Here is an 18037-nt window from a genome sequence, read left to right as displayed (position 1 = left end):
ACCAGTAGCTGATATCTCTACGTCCGGTGATCGCAACGTCTGACCACGTGTGGCGAAGGCTCCCGGATTTAGTACGACTGAAAAAAGTTTCCTCCCTAGGCCGTGTTTTCTCTTCACTTTTCGGAAGGCAACTTGAAACCATTACGTGATAAACCTGCCCGAATCTGCCGGAGGCCCTGTTAAACCTCCGGGATGCTTTTGTTGCAATTAAAGAAATACTTATTTGTATTAACTTTAAGTGGTAAATGTTGATAATAATTTTATGTTGTATATATTTTTAAGGAATTATTAATGCTGCTCCCTCCTCTCCGCATTCCAACGGTTAAATATTAAAAAAAAAAAAAAAAAAAGATTTTCTGAAGTATTACAGCAAATTAGTAAATACGCGAGTGACAAAGCGAGGTGGTAAAATATTGTACTCACATTCAGGAGGAGCTGAGTTCGATTCCAGTTCTTGGTTTCTTTTTTTCATTCCCAAAATCATCACCCAATTTTGGTTGGGTTTCTTGCCAAAGACTGTGAGCGATCCGTTCTTCATTTCCCTAGAATTTTGGTTGCCGTGTGTCTTCCGTCCTCGCTTATTACTAGATACAAGCAAAATAAATTATATTTTGTATATCTGTACATTTAACATTCGCTTCAGCCTGCCACGAAATTATTTACCATTATCTCCATGTATATTTGCTATTGCCTTTGACGAACTAATTTACTCAAAATTCTTAGTGGACGAATAAGCCTGATATCAGTGACCGTAAGAAATTCTGAAGATATGTATGTTAATGGCGGTAGCTATTTTGAAATGACCGCAATCACTGCTCTAAGTAAAACGATTTTATTAAGTGGTAATAGTTTACCTCTCAAACCGAAATACACGTTAAGATTATTGGAAAAGAAAATGCAATGCATCAACTACTATTTTATTCCTTTTATTACATTACATAAGGTGTCTTTTCTCAGATTTTGGCTGTTGGCTCTAGTGAATTAGTAGTGTATATGGACGATTGAGAAATGTGTTTTGACATACCTTATTCTTCTAGACGTACAAACAGTATCATGTAAAATAAAATTGTATAGTAAATTATTGAAGCATTTAATTATTGAGTCGCTGGATATTGCGACCAGGTCGATTCACGCTGTTCACGCACGTGTTTAATCAGCTCTTTCAATACAGCTTCCTACTTTATAGTTCTTCGTTAAATGGAGATTATCTCATTCGTATGCGGGATGTTAACGGCCTCTTGCCGAAGCAATTAAATTAAGAGCCCCTTGCCATCCCACTAATTCGTTAGGATCGTTCCAGAATGCGAAATCAACGTTTTTGTTTTTTCATCAATTCAACAATGATCGTCACTTTTTTTTTTAGTGCAAATCCATTAACTACGTCAACATAAACTTAAATTATTTCATTATTTACGTCCTTATGAAAATCACTCTGAGATTCTTCACAAAAAAACGTGGGTTTCTAAGCAGAATTAATTGCTTGGGTTGAGGTTATTCCGTTTGAAACGCAGTTAATTTTCTCTGAAGAATATACACATCGGTGGTGTCGTGGGTTGAGTAATGCTGTAAAAGTTTTTATTACTTTTCTCCAATAAACCACTCATCACTGTATTACATACACCGTAAATAATATCGTTTTCCAGTCCCATGTAAAAAAAAAAGCGTAATTAATCAAAAACAAATTCTGGAAAGTAAAAATAAAATAAAGTATACCGCCATCGACAGAGAAAACAGTTTATTGATTTCCACAACATTGGACTCTTTGTTATTCTGAAGTTTTATTTTCACATTCTCATGCTAACTGATAAAAGCCAAGTAAGTTACAACAATTCCATTATTGTTATTTTGTTCGCCATTTTTAAAACCAGGAAAATATACACAAAATTCTTAGAGTTTTTTCATTGAAAACAATCAAGCTTCCTCCTTAAATTTTTACAAATCATTATAAATATGCTTTTTAACTCCACTCTCTAATTTTTTAAAATATTCAAATAACAACTAATTAAATGTTGGGAATCATGCTCTGTAAAAGTATTTTTTTGTGTAAATGATTCTTCTGACACTGAAGATAAAAATGTAGGTAGCTTATCTGCCAAAAAAACATAACAATCTCTGAAATTTGGTGTTTTTGGAGGTTGACAGGATATTATGTATCACATTCGTGAGGTTACTAATTGTTCACTGATGCCAGCTTTACAGTTTTAGTAATTCCAGGGAAGTACATTTCCAATTCCGGCTCCGCTAACTTCTAGTAAACCGTAATATTCTGCAGTATGCAGTGACAAAGCTGAATTTCTGGACATAAAATCGCTAGTAGATCGGACATCTGAAATACTGAACATTCAAATCGAATTGTTTTCGGTCTTTAAATTTATTTCGATGTGACGTGTGTCCTAATCCTAGATGATAGAACTTTATAAAAAAGAGTCTACACAAGGATATTTTTAGGGTACATTAGGTAGGAAAGTAGGCTAAAATCACACATACATTTAATTTAATTTAATGGTTGGACAAAAGTTACCTTGACATGCACTAAAATCCACTGAGCCAGTAATAAACAGGAGGAAAAATAGACCGTGTTTTGAAACATGTCTCAAATTTGACGGTTCTCAGAAGTAGTATAAATTGTCTACTTATCATTTTGCCACTAGTATTATGTCAACAGGGTTTGGTAAACAATATGATGAGGCTGTCTGTGTTCTGAACTTCTTTGCAAGTAATATTTGGGAAATTGGGACCACTGATACTACTACTGAGAATAGTGTGCAACAAAGTTCAAAGGAAAATAATCTGTTCTACATTGTAAGACATTTTTCAGTAACATTCATAAACATAAAAATTGAGGTTATTGACCTACAGCTGTACAGGTTGATACTTAACAACTTAATAACTTACATTTTAATGAATACTACCCAAAATTTATTTACAAGAGTAAGTACTTAAAGTTATTTTTCTCCTACCCCCCCCCCCCCCCCCCAAAAAAAAAAAAAGGACCAGATGATTTGATCTATCCTATCGGAACAGAAATAATAACATGGCATTTCCCATGCGCGCAGGCATTACATTCGCTCCATCTTCTAGAATAATCAAGACGTATTCCTGTCTTTATTTTTTTTTCTGCGTGGGTTGGGGGGGGGGGGGGGGGGGACGGGGGACGGTAGTGTCTCTACCTGCATCTCCAACGTTTCTAACACAGGAGAGAAACAGAGCTTGAATGGCGCAGGGTAAAAAAAAAAAAAAAGAAGCCATCTTTCTACCTCCCCTCTCAAGGTTTCTCCGCAACATTTGCAATTCTCATGAGCTGTTCGCCAGCACTCAGGTGTATGTGTGTGTGTGTGAAAGGGGGATAAAAAAAAGAGAAGGGGTGGGTGTTCGCACCTGTAATATATAGCACGTCTCCTCCTGCAATGCTCATTTATTCTTGAACTCCTCCTCCTCTCTTACTGTTTTATTTATTTATTTTTTTCGCTGTTTCATCCCCTCCCCTCCCCCCCCCCCCATACACGCTGTTACCGTCCGTGTTATGTGGCGCTGGGCTATATCGGTCACCGCACGTGACTGTCCTTTGCTTCTTTGTTCGCTTCGTTTCCTCACTTATTCTTATTCCTCCTTTCCTTCTTCCTGCCCGCCCCTTCACCCCCCCCCCCCCAAAAAAAAAAATCATTCACCATCAAAGGACCCAACAGGAAAGCTGGGAATTCGAGGAATTAAAGTAACAGGAGCGGACCCGGGTAAACAGGGTTGTATGAGGAGCAGAGGGAAAAACGGGGAAGAGGGAAAGGCATTAATGAGATTTAAAGGTAGCCGCTGCCATAAGCTGGTGCCATTCAAGTGGTTCTTTTTTTTTTCCGCTTGAAAACTCACGACATAAATATTTGTAATTAAAGAGTTTGAAGTTTCCTGTTAACATCTATACATGTTTAACTTGATGTAAGCTTTTGGACATACGCAATTGCTAAGCACATGTATGTCTGTAGAAGAAAACTACAAAAACCAAAAGACAAAAAACACAAATTAAGCCATAATTGCTGTTGTGAACATGATATATACACCACATAATATTCCATAACAGGAATATGGTTAACAAACAAAGAAAAACAAAGAAAATGGACTAAGAGAACGAAAAAAAAAACCACAAATGATGAATTGAACCCCAAATATTCAGCACAACAGTTGAAACGAGACAAAAACAAAACAAAACGAAAAGACGAAACAAACACATTAGTTTTACAAAACAGAAACAAGTGACGTTTCATCATTTGTGGGGTTTTTTCCCGTCCTCTTAGTCCATTTTCTTTGTTTTTCTTTGTTTGTTGACCATATTCCTGTTATGGAATATTACGTGGTGTATATATCCTGTTGACAACAGTAATTTTTGCTTAATTTGTGTTTTTTTTGTCTTTTGGTTTTTGTAGTTTTCTTCTACAGACATACATGTGCTTAGCAATGGCGTATGTCCAAAAGCTTACATCAAGTCATGCACTCCCATTGCACAAATCTTTTAAAGATTATACATGTTTACCTCGTAATTTCATCACAGTTTTCTTGGCCAAGTGGTGTTTGATGGATCAGAATTGACAAGTGTGATTTATTTTTCTCCACGCCAAATTAAATATCAGAGTTTCACTAAATTTTTCAATTTCATTATGATAGTATAATATTTTACGGTAATCCACTACGCCCTGCATTAGTGCACTGGGCAAATGCAGAGATAAAAGAAAGCAAAATGGTTTATTTACCCTTAGGCCCTTATAGACCATTAATGAACTAACAAAATAACAAAAATAAGCTGGGTTGAAGGTGCTATAAAAGTGTTACTGCTATTCAGGCCTACCCGAAATTATTATATTAGATGTTATGTTTAAACCATCACATTGTCACTGAATTCAATTCTCAGCTCAAGAAAACACTAAATTACTTGAGTCATGTGTCGTTTAGCAGTTTCTAGATTTCTTTTTTTTATATATAAAAAATGTCATCGTGTATGTGAAAATCAGATTTCAGTTAAACTGTTGCTGGTAATTCCCAGATAATAATAAATTCATCAATGGCTAACAATGTGGAAACGATCTGATAATTAATTATTTAACTATTATAATTTAATAAAAACAATAAACTTTGAAAATTATTGTGACCTCGTTTAATCACATGATACTATAAAAAAACAATTCAAGTTATGGAACTTAAATGTCGAATTTACAAAATATTAACAAACGTAACCGTTTTAAGGCTATATATGTATTAGTAGAAAAGAAAAGTAAATTGAAAATATTTTACTCATCAAATGAGTAAACTTAGTAATCTGAGAATGGAATATGTGCTTTTGAGACACAGACCTCAGGTAAAGTACTAATGATACCAGCTACCGACGATTACAAATGTTGCATTATTTGTAATAAATTGTAAGTGTTGCCTGAAAATAAGTTTTCAGCTGGACTATTTTACTCTCAGAGAACAGTGAGGAGTTAAATAAGAATCATACGTAATGAGGTTCAAATTATTTGAACACAGACTTGCCATTATCGGCGCTGTAAGTTATGTTAGATTACTCCTGAAAACACCAGCACACTGTAATTGGTTTTAGTAAATGGAACCGAAATATTCATGTAAAATTACAAATATTTGTAAATTTGTACATTTACATGAAAACAACTGAAATAACAAAATAATGTTCGAAGCAATACTGGGTTCGGGTTCTTACCTGAGCTTTTATGCTTTGTGTTGTCCCAGTACCAACATTAGTTGAAGTTATTTATTAACCGTTCCCTGAATAGCTTTCCAGTATTAACTTAGCTAATCAATAAACACGGTTAAACAAAAAACAGTCAAATTATTGACTATTCGATTATCTTTTCCATATATTAAAAACATTATTATTAAATGAAACATCAATTCAAATATCAAATAATGTGCCAATTTTCACAAGAAATACTCACTCAGTTTACAAACTGTTTTCATGGCAACTGGTTTCCAAAGGAAAAGTACAGAAAATTATTTTCTGTGCATACTTTAATGTAGTAGTATCCTAAATTATTTTTCTAGAATTTCATGTGTTTACTCTTGATTTTGAAATAAATTCGTAATATACGAGGGTCATTCTAAAAGTAGAGAACGTTTTTGTACGTGACAACATGTAATAAATCGGCGAACGCCGGCTGCACGCACGGAAAAGTGTCCCGTTACGCACATTTTCCCGTTACGCTCATTGTACGCTTGCGCCGCATCTATCTCTCTTCCACTCGATTGGAACAACCATCGATTTGACTTTTTCGAGGCACACTCGCATTCGTTTCCTACTTTTCCTATCATCGTCCTATCCTTAATAGAATAACTCAGATTGGAAGAAGTTAAATAGCAAACATGTATAAAAGTTATAGTTAAAATAATCTCTTCGTTAAAGTAATAAACATATTTGAATTAATAAGTGCAAATAAAAGTAAATTTATCAATTAAATTGTAGATTTAATTCCACTCCTTCTTTGTATCCATAAAAAATAGTGATAGTTCAATAAAAATGATTCAACTTTATTCATAAAAGTATGCAATCATTACATCAATGTTTTGTTATGAAATTGTCACGTTAAACTATCGTCCGTAAACCGACTTAACTGACAACCATTTTTTTTATTTTACGAGTTGAGCAGTTTAATCTCCTCCCCCCCCCCCCTCCTCCCAAATAATCTTTACGCTAAAAAAAGATCCGAAATGTCGTTTACTGGTCACAGTGGGACTTTGAAATGTGGGACAAAATTAAACATCCCGCCAAGTGTAAGGTTCGTTTTGAATACGAGAAAAAAAAGTCCGCTCTAATGAAATAACTGACAGATAACCGAGATTCAGGGTAATGTGATGAATGAAGCTTCAGTTATAAAATAGTTCATCATGTTTTATCGGCGGGCGAATGAATATTCACGATGAAGAACGGTCGGGCCGACGCGACGTTCAGTTGTGACTAACGAACTATAATCAACCACAGAAGGGGGAAAAAAAATTCAACAGGAGAGACTTTTCACTTTAGATGGAAGTGACGATTAACTGAAAGAGAACATTTATGACTAGTTCAACAACTTGACGGTAACTGAGTATGCAGAAGGCACAGAAAAGCCAATGATAAGCAATGATAAATTTTTTATTTTGTATGGCGACTACGTAGAAAAATCGGTTACTTATGTGTATAAGTTCTGTTTCATTATCTGAAATGAAAAATATCTAGAGAAACTAACGTTCTTTACTTTCAGAATGACCCTCGTGAATATTATTTACATAAATACAAATTTTGTTTTCCCAAAATCTTTAAATCCTGAATTTTTCAGGGTTTCGAGGGAAAAAAACTCACTTTTATAAAGATTTTAATGAAACGCAAAATACGCATGGTTAACTAAAATTGTACACAACATGAATTCATGCTTTCAATTCAAGCTAGATTTGAAATATAAATTTAGTTTCTAAGTTTCTTAATACCATAACAATAAACATTTAACTGATAATATTTTTACACATCTACATTAATTCATCTTTTTCCATGTGGCGAAATTAAGGAATTGACCGTCTTGCCTTAAAAACGCATCTATGACTTTTACGAATACAAATTAGACATTAAAGAAAAAAAGAAAAAATAGTGTTTGCTGTAGCAAATTAATTAACTAATAAAATATCTCACTCTTAAGCTAATAAACTAAAATATCGATATTATTAATTAAATAAAATATTTTTTTTTCTATACGGGCCCACAATAAAAATATCAGCAAAAATACATAAATAAGAACAAAAATATATATTTTTTCAAATAATTAAAACTTATCTTAATTACAGTGGATCAGTTTAGAAATTTAACAACTTTTGATTTAATTCTAAGGTTAAAACTATTTAACTTAGCATAAAAGGTTGTATCGAACACACACATAACAAAAACAGACACGTACCTGAAATTGCAAAAAAAAAAAAAGAAAAAAAAAGCCGATCACATCCACAACATATTTCAAGTTACAATGTTGTTTTAAAGTTTTTTTTTTTAAATTTATTTAAATTCCCTAACGCGCAAAATTATAGAAACTACGCAGTTCATGAAACCAGTCCCTGAACTGCTTCCACGTCCACCGCGCGCCGGTGGCCGAGGTTGGGGAAGGGGCGGTAAGGGCGATATTCGCACGCGCGCCGCGTGCCTCGTCGCCCTTGCGCGCGCCGGAGCGAAGCCGGCGCCGCGCCTTCTTCTTGTGACGGGCGGCCATAAAGCGACGGCGCTTTCTCGGCGTAACGGCCGCCATGATAATAAAGATAAACGTTTTCTCCACACGTCCTTTTATTACTTTCGAGTCTCTATATCGGAAACTCTCCTGCGAAAAATTCACCGGTTGCAGGCCATTACATTTTGTTTTAATAGCTTTACGTTCTGGTAGTAAAACTAAAAATATTATAAGTGTAAGAGAAATTTTCCTAAGCGATCGTTTGCGGATAGAATATTTTCTCCATTATTCAATCAATACGCCAGAAAAAAAAACCTTTTAACTGATTTTTTTTTTACCACACAGAAAGCAATTTTCTATACTTTTACAAACCAGGTGTCTAATGGTTACGTTTGCATATAGGAAATATGTTTTTAGAAATAATGCTGAGATTTTCTTACGAAAATTGGAGCATGATTCATTTAAGCAAATGTTTTTGAAATCATGGAAATATAAACAATATTCAATAATTGGACATTATTTTTTTGTAGTATGGTTATCAGTGAGCGCAGTTACTGCTGGAAAGCTATTCACGGAACGGTTTATAAATAACTTTAACTATTGGAGGTACTGGGACAACACAAAAGCATAAATGTCCGGGTAAGAATCCGAACCCAGTATTACTGCGAACACTATTTCGTAATAATTACAGTTGTTTTCATGTAAATGTACAAAATACAAATATCTGTAATTTGACACGAATGTTTATGTTCCATTCCAGTTTTAAGTTATGTGCACTTGTAACATTGCAAACTGGAGCGCTGGGACGCAGTGGTAACACGCTCGACTCACGATCCAGAGACGACCTGGGTTCGAATCTCGGTCCAAACATACTCATTTCAGTTTTCCACGGTTTTCCTAAATCACTCCAAAGCATGGGTATCCAATGCCCATGGCAGGTTCTTTCCTAAGTAACCGTTAGTCATGCCTTTGTGAGCTTAATGGATGCCTACTCAAAGGGACCGCCTAGCCAGATGTGTACAGAATGGGGCATAAAAGGCGTGCATCGGTTTCGAAAGGCTATCTAAAAATAACGGAGAATCTTACAGAAATGAGTTTTAATTTATTGTAATCAGCATACATCCCCATTTATTTTTTAAGTTCTGAAAATCACATAAGGAAGATAGTGGCCATCAGCATCTTTCTTTTGTGATCTTACGAACTTAAAAAAAAAACGGTAACCATAACATTATTTGGCGGAAGAAATGAGGATAAAGGAACTTAGCCATGAACAATAATATAACAACACATATGAACACAGTGGGCTAACAACGACGATACAGATTAAATGCAGGCAACGCAGCAAACATATAAATAAACACAACGATGAAGATAAACAAGTACTATGAAGAACACGACGACGATAGCATTGACGAACACAGATGATTTCCAATGAGGACAGTTGCGACGTTTCGGGAGCTGACATATGTTCCCTTCATCAGGCACAAACAGACTGATGACTAAGTTCCTTCAACGGAATCCTTGTGCTGTCTGATATTTGGATGTTGGAACATTTTTTGTCCGTGCTGTCGTCATTGTGTTGTCCATAATACTTGTTTAGTTTCATCGTTGGTTCTGTTTGTCCGACATCAACTAATCCAGTCTTGTTTTCTTTAAATTTATTATCTTCATATTTTTTTTTTTTTTTAAGTTTCGGTATTTTCCCATGACAAACAGTGCAAAATTGCAATGGCGTATGTCCAAAAAACTACATTAAATCAAGAACGATAGTAAATGCAAGAAAATGAGTCAACAAGTATGGCGTTTGAGACCAAGCTACAAAGCCCTCTCACACTGTCGAATTTTCATCTCGAACCGTATTTTAATAACAATGTTCGTATAGAAGTATTGCACAAAACATGGCCTACCTATTTTCTACATGATATAAAGTTGGACAGATAACATCAATTATGTTTTTAATCCTGTCACCCTGTCAAATTTAATGATAATACTGAGCCAGCCAAGACTTTCCCATTTTCACTTTATTTAAATAAAATAATGATCACGGAGGTGGATGGAAAATTAAAACATATTATTTTAATAAGTTACTTTACTTAAAAAAAATTATCGGTAATTCGAAATCACTTTAATACTCTTGCATAGTGAAATTAGTGTTAAGGAATCCTTAAACGATATCCTTTAAACTATATAGACAGAACATTTGCTCTTTAAAAATAAATTACTTTACATATGATTTTATATTACCTTTATAACCTTTCAAACCTCCCATTTGTACTTCGCCATTTACATGATACAATGAGATGGAAATACAAGTTATTTAGATTTGCGTTGGGCATCATTCTGATTGGAAGATATGTTATAACCCGAACTACGTAGAAAATATTTTATGGAAACGAAAATCAAAGCAATTTGTCAAAATAACATGGCTGCACTAGTGACGTTTTTGTTGTCATAATACTCCAAAATTATTTGACCAATTATAGTAGAAGGAAAGTTTGACAGTGTGACATGGCCTTTATGGGGGTGTTTCCGGACAGCGCCAGAAAGAAAGAGAGAACTATGTAAATAGACATATAAAGAGAGAGAGAGAGAGAGAGAGAGAGAGAGAGGAATGGATAAGAGGGAAGAGATGTAGTTTATCACGTTCTTACGGTCAACGCTTCGTTTTGCGGCGTCTCGCCTCGAGGTCTCGTTATTCCCGCAAAACAATTTCCGTTGCTCGTTTGGACGACGCAGATATATTATATTGGTTAAAGTTGCTGAGCACACGGCTTACGGCATTCCTAGTTTTAACCCCCCCCCCCTTTTTTTTTCCCCTCCTTCCACGTTCTTTCCCTATGAGGGAACAGCTGGTTTTCCCAAGTGAAGGATTAGTTTGAATTATAACCGTTTGAATTCACCCAATGGCCGCGCGTTACTAAAAAAAAAAGTTACTCCCGGCCACGTTTTTTTTTAAATTATACCCTAAACTTACGATATATGCTTGGTTTGATCAAATTATTCGTAAACAATTACGAACATTATTGTGTGTTTATTTTTCTTAAAAGTTCGCTTTTTTTTTGTGGAAATTATGATTCATCACATTATGCATGAACAAAGTTTTCGAATAGCATTCTTTTTGAAGCTATACTTCTTCAGGTGCGTTATGAAAAACTGATGAGAGTGAATTTTTACGATGCGCAAGCACCTCAAAAGAAATTTTCACAGGATGAAAAAAGGCTACGTATAAAATTTATAGGCCCTATAAATAAATAGCCTCATACAAATACAAATAATTTATGTGATTTTAAATCTTTTACTTTAGTGATTGATATTGAAAACTGGTCCATATCATTAAAAACATTTCTTTATTTTGAATATTAGTGATATAAATTGTGTTTATGAACTTTCTCAAGTGTATTTATATAAGTGAGGTTATGTTTCCGTATGTATAATTTATTTGAATTATAAATTATTACATTATTGTTTAATAAATTATTAAAATTAATAAATTAGAATAAACATTCCACATATTTATTTATCTAATTACTTTTCCCAATTATTTTACAAAATTAAATATTTTATTTTATACACATGTTAAAATTAATATTGAATAATGAGTATTTATTTAATTTTTTTATTTGCTTGAATTTATACTTTACCAACCGTATTTATAATATTACCCCAGTCCTTTTATTATTTTATTTCAAGTAATTATTTTCATGAAAAAATTTAATTGGATTTGTATTACGTTAAGTAGGTATAACTTCTAACGTGCGTACGCATGTGAATGCATCCATTTTTTAAATTATTTTACGAAGCTCAGCACACCGCATGTGTGCCCGGATAGCCGTGGCCCTTAAGTAAAAACGAACAAAAAACTTCATGTGTTTAAATTTTGAAGTGTGGGATCGAATCGTGGACAATAAAATCAAGATTCCATATTAAATAGCACAGGGCTAACATATCATTTAAAGTTTGTCTAATCTTACTTACGGATTGCTTATAAAATCTTTTTTTGGTACCCAAGATGCAATAAATTCAAGATTTCATACCATTCTGATTCCATTCCATTCCATTCTGTCCCGTTCCCAGGAGACGTTTGTTGAGTGGTGGACATCTGAGGAGTTTTGATTTTATGCAGTTTTTTTGGACATACGCCATTGCAGTTTTGCACTGTAGGTCATTGAAAAATTGCAAAAATGAAAATAAAAAAATTAATAAACAATATGAAGATTTTTATAAATATTAAGATGTATAAATTTTTTTATTTTTATTATTATTATTTTGTTTTATTTTCGGAATTTTTCCATGACAAACAGTACAAAACTGCAATGGCGTGTGTAAAAAAAACTGCATTAAATCCGAGGAGCTTCGCGGGTGCGTGGCGACAGTGCAAAATGGCCGAAAGCTCCAGCCAGACCCCCCCCTCCCCCCACCCGCCGGGCTTTACCAAGGGGAATTGTGGGAAATGACGTCGAGGGGTTGGTAAGGGGGGTTGGGTCACTACGCGTATGCTCCCTCAAGCACAACCCATGGGGAGGGGGGGACGCCTGCTTGTCTCGACGTGCGTGGCGTGATTTCCTGCAAGCAAGCTCGAAAAAAAAAAAAAAACGCCGCGGAAAAACAGCCAACGTTTTCCCCCCTCCCCCTTCCATATTATACCTCCCGCGCGCTCCGACACAGATGTTTCTTCCCCACACAGCAGAAAAAAAAAGAATTTCTGTACTTTTACAAAATATTACTTTTGGAAACCATTTGCCAACAAACAGTTTGTAATATCACAAGAAAGACATCTGTAACATAGCACAACACTTGGCTGTGTTTATATTTGCATATGTGAAATATGTGTTATTTTTTTTTGGTGATAATACTGAGTTTTTTTTTCATAAATTGCCGTTAAATATAATATTTTAATTGGTGTGTCATTCAAGCATAATGTTGAATAATTGGACATTATTTTGTTTTATAATGCTTATAAATGTGCGCAGTAAGTGGAAAGATATTCAGGGAACGGTTTAAATAACTTTTAACTACCGTAGGTACTGGGAGAACGCTAAACATCAATGCCCGGACAAGAATCCGTAACTAGTGTTACTGCGACCACAGTTTTTTTTATGTAAATGTACAAATGTACAAATATCTGTAATTTTACATGAATTTTTCTTTCAATTTACAAAACAAAAAAGTTACAGTATATGTTCAGATGTTTTTTGAAGTGTTTGTTATGGAATTATAGTTAGAGACCTGTAAAATTTGCGCATTCATTTCGCGATAGGATAGAGTCCAAATACGTTTGACATTATTTTGCTACAGTGATTTGGCCACAATTTATCTGAAGGACTCTGGACCAATGAAAAATCTTTAACAGAAGAATTAGCGAATCACGATAATTCCAGTCAACAGGTGTTACGAGTCGGTAACCAATCGGCAGATGTAATTTGCACGAGTGCATAGAGGATCATGAAGTCTATCCTTTAGGGATTTGAAATCGCGGATTTTACAGGTCTCTACTTATAGTGCACTTTGAGCGCAACCCTTGTAGGAGTGATTTGCGCATCTGAGATCCTGACGAGTCATAGACCGAGTCAGAATCCCGACCGACTTTCAGCTGGAGGTGCGCCAACCGAATTTAAAATCAGACGAAAGCTAACACACGACTTGCGGTCCGAAGTCCTTCACAATTTTTCGTTGCAAATAGCAGAGAAAGCACTTAAGGGGCCCGCCTACCCGGGCACACACACGGTGCGCAGAGCTTCAGGAAAAACAACGCGATTTCAAAACTACTCAAGATATCCGAGTGGGGCCTATTTACGAATAGCATTTAAGAGTTCGCTGAGGGCCGAAAAGTACTTTTAATTTCGGATTAAGTTTTTAAACTGTATTTTTAGAAGCGTTAAAATGCCTAAAACGCGTGTTTTCAGAGTAATTTTTAGGCATAAAACAATCAGTACAGATTCTTGAAAGCACTTAAGGGGCTTGCATAACACCTTTCTCTTCATTTCTCCGCCATATAATGTTACGGTCACCGCTCAAATTTCACAGTTATCCTGTGACGACGAGACGAATGCGCGCCAGTTCAGAGACTTGCGCTTAGAGGCTATACCGCGCTGGAAGCACCAGCGAGCGTCGCGCAAGTCTCCTCTGGACTGGCGCGCAGTCTTCTCGTCGTGCACGGGACAATTTTGATTCCTGAGTGTTGTAACCATAACAACACATGGATAGGGCCATGCATATTTCGCAAAAAGAAACCAAGGCAGCACTGTGGGATCTTCTGTATTCCGTGATTGGGTGAGTTTCTTTCAAGTACAAGTCGATTGTTGCAACACCAATCACAGTGTCAGTGCGGAAGCAAACGCGTCCTGAGTGGCTCGGTCAAGTAGAGCATCGACGTCTCTCGCAGACGGCCGCCAATCACAAGGAAGAAACTATTGCTGCGGGTATATCTTGTTTCAGTCTGATAGGCGTTCAGATTTTTTCGCGAAAAATGCCTGCCCCTACACATGGAATGTAAACGAAGATAAAAGCGCAATGCAAGTATCTCGAGTGCTTTCAAGAATTTTAGTACCGGGTTGATTCATGCCTAAAGGATATTCTGAAAACACGCGTTTTGGCAATTAGCACCTGTATAAATAAAACACAGTCTAAAAAATCTAAATACGGGAACAGAACTACTCAACCCGGTCTGAGCTTATCCCAGAATGCATTTCCGCATACAATAACCCACTTGGATATCTTGAGCGGTTTTCAAATCATGTGTTTTTTTAATATATTTATTTATCTGGAACTCTGCAGATATTGAGCGCCCGGATAAAGCTTAGCTAAACAAATTTATCAAACACAGCAAAAAAATAAAAATAAAAAAATAAACTTTTCGCCTTTGACAAATGATTTCTTCGAAATAATTTGGCATGGCAACAAAAGTAAGTTAAACGGATGTAAAATAACGGCCGTGATCTGCGATAATCACTTTATTGGGGCAATTGTGTGTGTGTGTGTGTGTTCATTATTGTACGGGAAGTCAACGATTAGTTTGAAAACAAAAAAATACTGGATCTACCCCACGTTATAACTTTATTCCACCAACATAAAACACGAAAGGGATCAAATATAATATTTGTGGGAAAAGCGAGCTCCAGGCGTTCCTGCTGACAATTGACGGAAATTGAAGGGGAAAAAAACAGTTACCTACCTCTTAGACGGCGAGTGAGGGGGATGCTAAAAAATGGGCGCGTGTACTTATATACGTGTGTTAGAAGTTATAATTACCTCGCGTAGTAATAAAACTAACGTTAAATTTGCAAGAAAATAATTAGTAGAAATAAAATAATAAAATGACTGGAGTGATAATATAATTACGGTGGTCGAGTACGAAGTCAATCGAAATTTAAAAAATTAATAAGTACTCAGTATTCGATATTCATAAAAACACGTATTAAAAAATTAATTATTTTATCTAGTAAAATAATTATGCTCAATTTTAATTAGTAATAAAAAATTAAAATTACTAAAATTTTATTCTCATTCATTAGTTTAATTATTTATTAAATAATAATTTATAATGCAAATAAATTATATATGAGGTAACATAACCTCACTTATATAAAAAAAACTTGAAAAAGTTTATAAAAACAATTTATATAATTAATATTAACAACAAATAAATTTTTGTAATGATATTGACTAGTATTCAATATAAATCACTAAAGTATAATATTTAAAAGCATACATATTATTTTAATTTGTATGTGGCATATTTTTTGTATGTAGCCTTTTTTTATCTTTTGAAAATTTCATTGACTGTTGCGCGCGCATGTAAAAAAAAATTCAATCTCATAATTTTTTTTCATAACGCGTCTAAAAAAGTATAACTTAAAAAAATAATATCAGCACAGTTACTATTTTTTCCCATCGGACTGACAGCAAACACCCGAAGGCATAACGGGGCGTTAGAGAGGGGAGTCCGGATGAACGTGACGTTAAAACGGAATTTGAGATTTAAAATAAAAAATAGAAGAAGAAGAAGGAAACGCTTACGTATCTGTGATCAAAGTTTTTAGGAAACGACTGGAGGTCGTTAAAAAAATATATATTTATATATATCGCTAGAGTCTTGTCACGAAACAATACCCTGATTCGGAGAGGGTGAGTTTAAAACGGTGGAGGAGGGGGGGGGGGAGGGAGGTATTCAGCTAACGAGGGCAGATAAAGAAAGGTTTGTTCCAGTTTTTATGATGGGGGGAGGGGAGGACGAAGACTCCCAAGGGCTGGAAGGGCTTCAACGGCGCAGGGCGGAAACGAGATAAAGCAGCGCGCAAAAGTATTTTTTTTAAAAAAAGAAGGAAAACAAAACAACAGCGGCAACAATGCTGCGCCCCGGGAAGACGCGGGCAAGCAGCCTACGGCTATGCGGCTCCCGAGAGGTCATAGACGTGCTACTACGGGAGACTACAATGCGCGCGCCCGTTCCGAGCCAGCGTTAAAGACGCTGGCGCTCCGAGCGGTGGAAGTTGCAAGCTTTCGCAGACGAGCAGACGAGCGGAATGCAGTTCAGTGATTCGTGTTTGGAACGGAAAGGTTATCAAACATGGAGAGTCCCAGCTCACGGCAACATCCGCCACGTTTTTTTAACCCCTTTCCCTCCCCCCTCCTCAACAAAGTTAATAAAACCTAGATCGGAGTAAGGCCGGTATTACTACAGCCCGTCGCTTCCGCAAAACTGTATCACTACGAAATAATGTCCGACAGTAACACTGGTGGTGGGGTTCGGATTATTTACCCGGGCATTCATGCTACTGTTTGGTCCCAGTATCTGCAACAGTTAAAAGTTATTTGTAAACCGTTTCCCTGAATGCCTTTCCAGCTTTTAACTGCGCACATTAAAACACGATAAAATAAAATAAAGGTCCAAATATTAAATATAATATTATATTATTTTTTTCCGTGGTTGGAAACAAAAATATGCCTGAAAAAAAAACATGAATTAAAATATAAAATTATGCATAAATTTTAGTAAACAAATATTCAGAATTATATCGAAATGTAAAAAAACAAATGCAAAAATAACCATAGCCATGTGTTGTACAAAGTTACAATATATTTCTTGTAGTATTACAGACTATATCTTGGGAACACGTTTACAAAGGAATTTTTTGTAAAAGTACAGAAATGTTTTTCATGTGCCTCCGTCAGCGCTAAATGATCTCTGATCGTTGCCAATCGTTGAGAAAATTCAAATTTTGGAAAAAAAATTCTCTGGTATATTTAGACTCGATATTTTTCCCCCGTTGTATTTATTTGAAAATTTTCAGAGTTACCATGCGTATCTTCTGTGACTCCAACGATTTTTTCTTGGAAAAATATACCTTCAAAATGCTTTTTAACATAAGTTAAAAAAATAATAATTGTGGAAAAAGCTAAACAGCATACTGAAAAACCTTTCATAAGATAGCAGTTGGTTACTAAAATTAAATTTAATCAATTTTAATTGTCTTTGATTGCTTGATGTATGGTGAATAAACCGAGATCTGGTACATTGGGGCATACTTCAGGAAGGATAAAGTGGCTGGTCACCAGTCGCAAGCGAAATACAGTCGCAGTTAGCGAAATTATCAGATCTGCGAGTGAAGGTGGACTTTCAATGATCCGTCGCATCCATCCGTCATCCGTCCATCCGTCAACAAGCCAAATGATCCCCAACAATTCGCACGTTTGTCAAATACTTTTCCATTTTGATGCTGACAACAGACTAGAAGGCTTAAATAGAGATAAAAATTGTCTGTTGTACAGGTAGATTCGTTCGATAATCATGAAAGTCAAGCTCTTATAAATCATTTAAACTCAATTTGTTTTTTCGTTCTAATATAATAAATAAT

This window comes from Bacillus rossius, chromosome 15, assembly GCF_032445375.1.
Source record: "Bacillus rossius redtenbacheri isolate Brsri chromosome 15, Brsri_v3, whole genome shotgun sequence".
NCBI lineage: Eukaryota > Metazoa > Arthropoda > Insecta > Phasmatodea > Bacillidae > Bacillus > Bacillus rossius.
The sequence above is the reverse complement of the archived record's forward strand: the minus strand, read 5'-3'. Positions refer to the sequence as shown.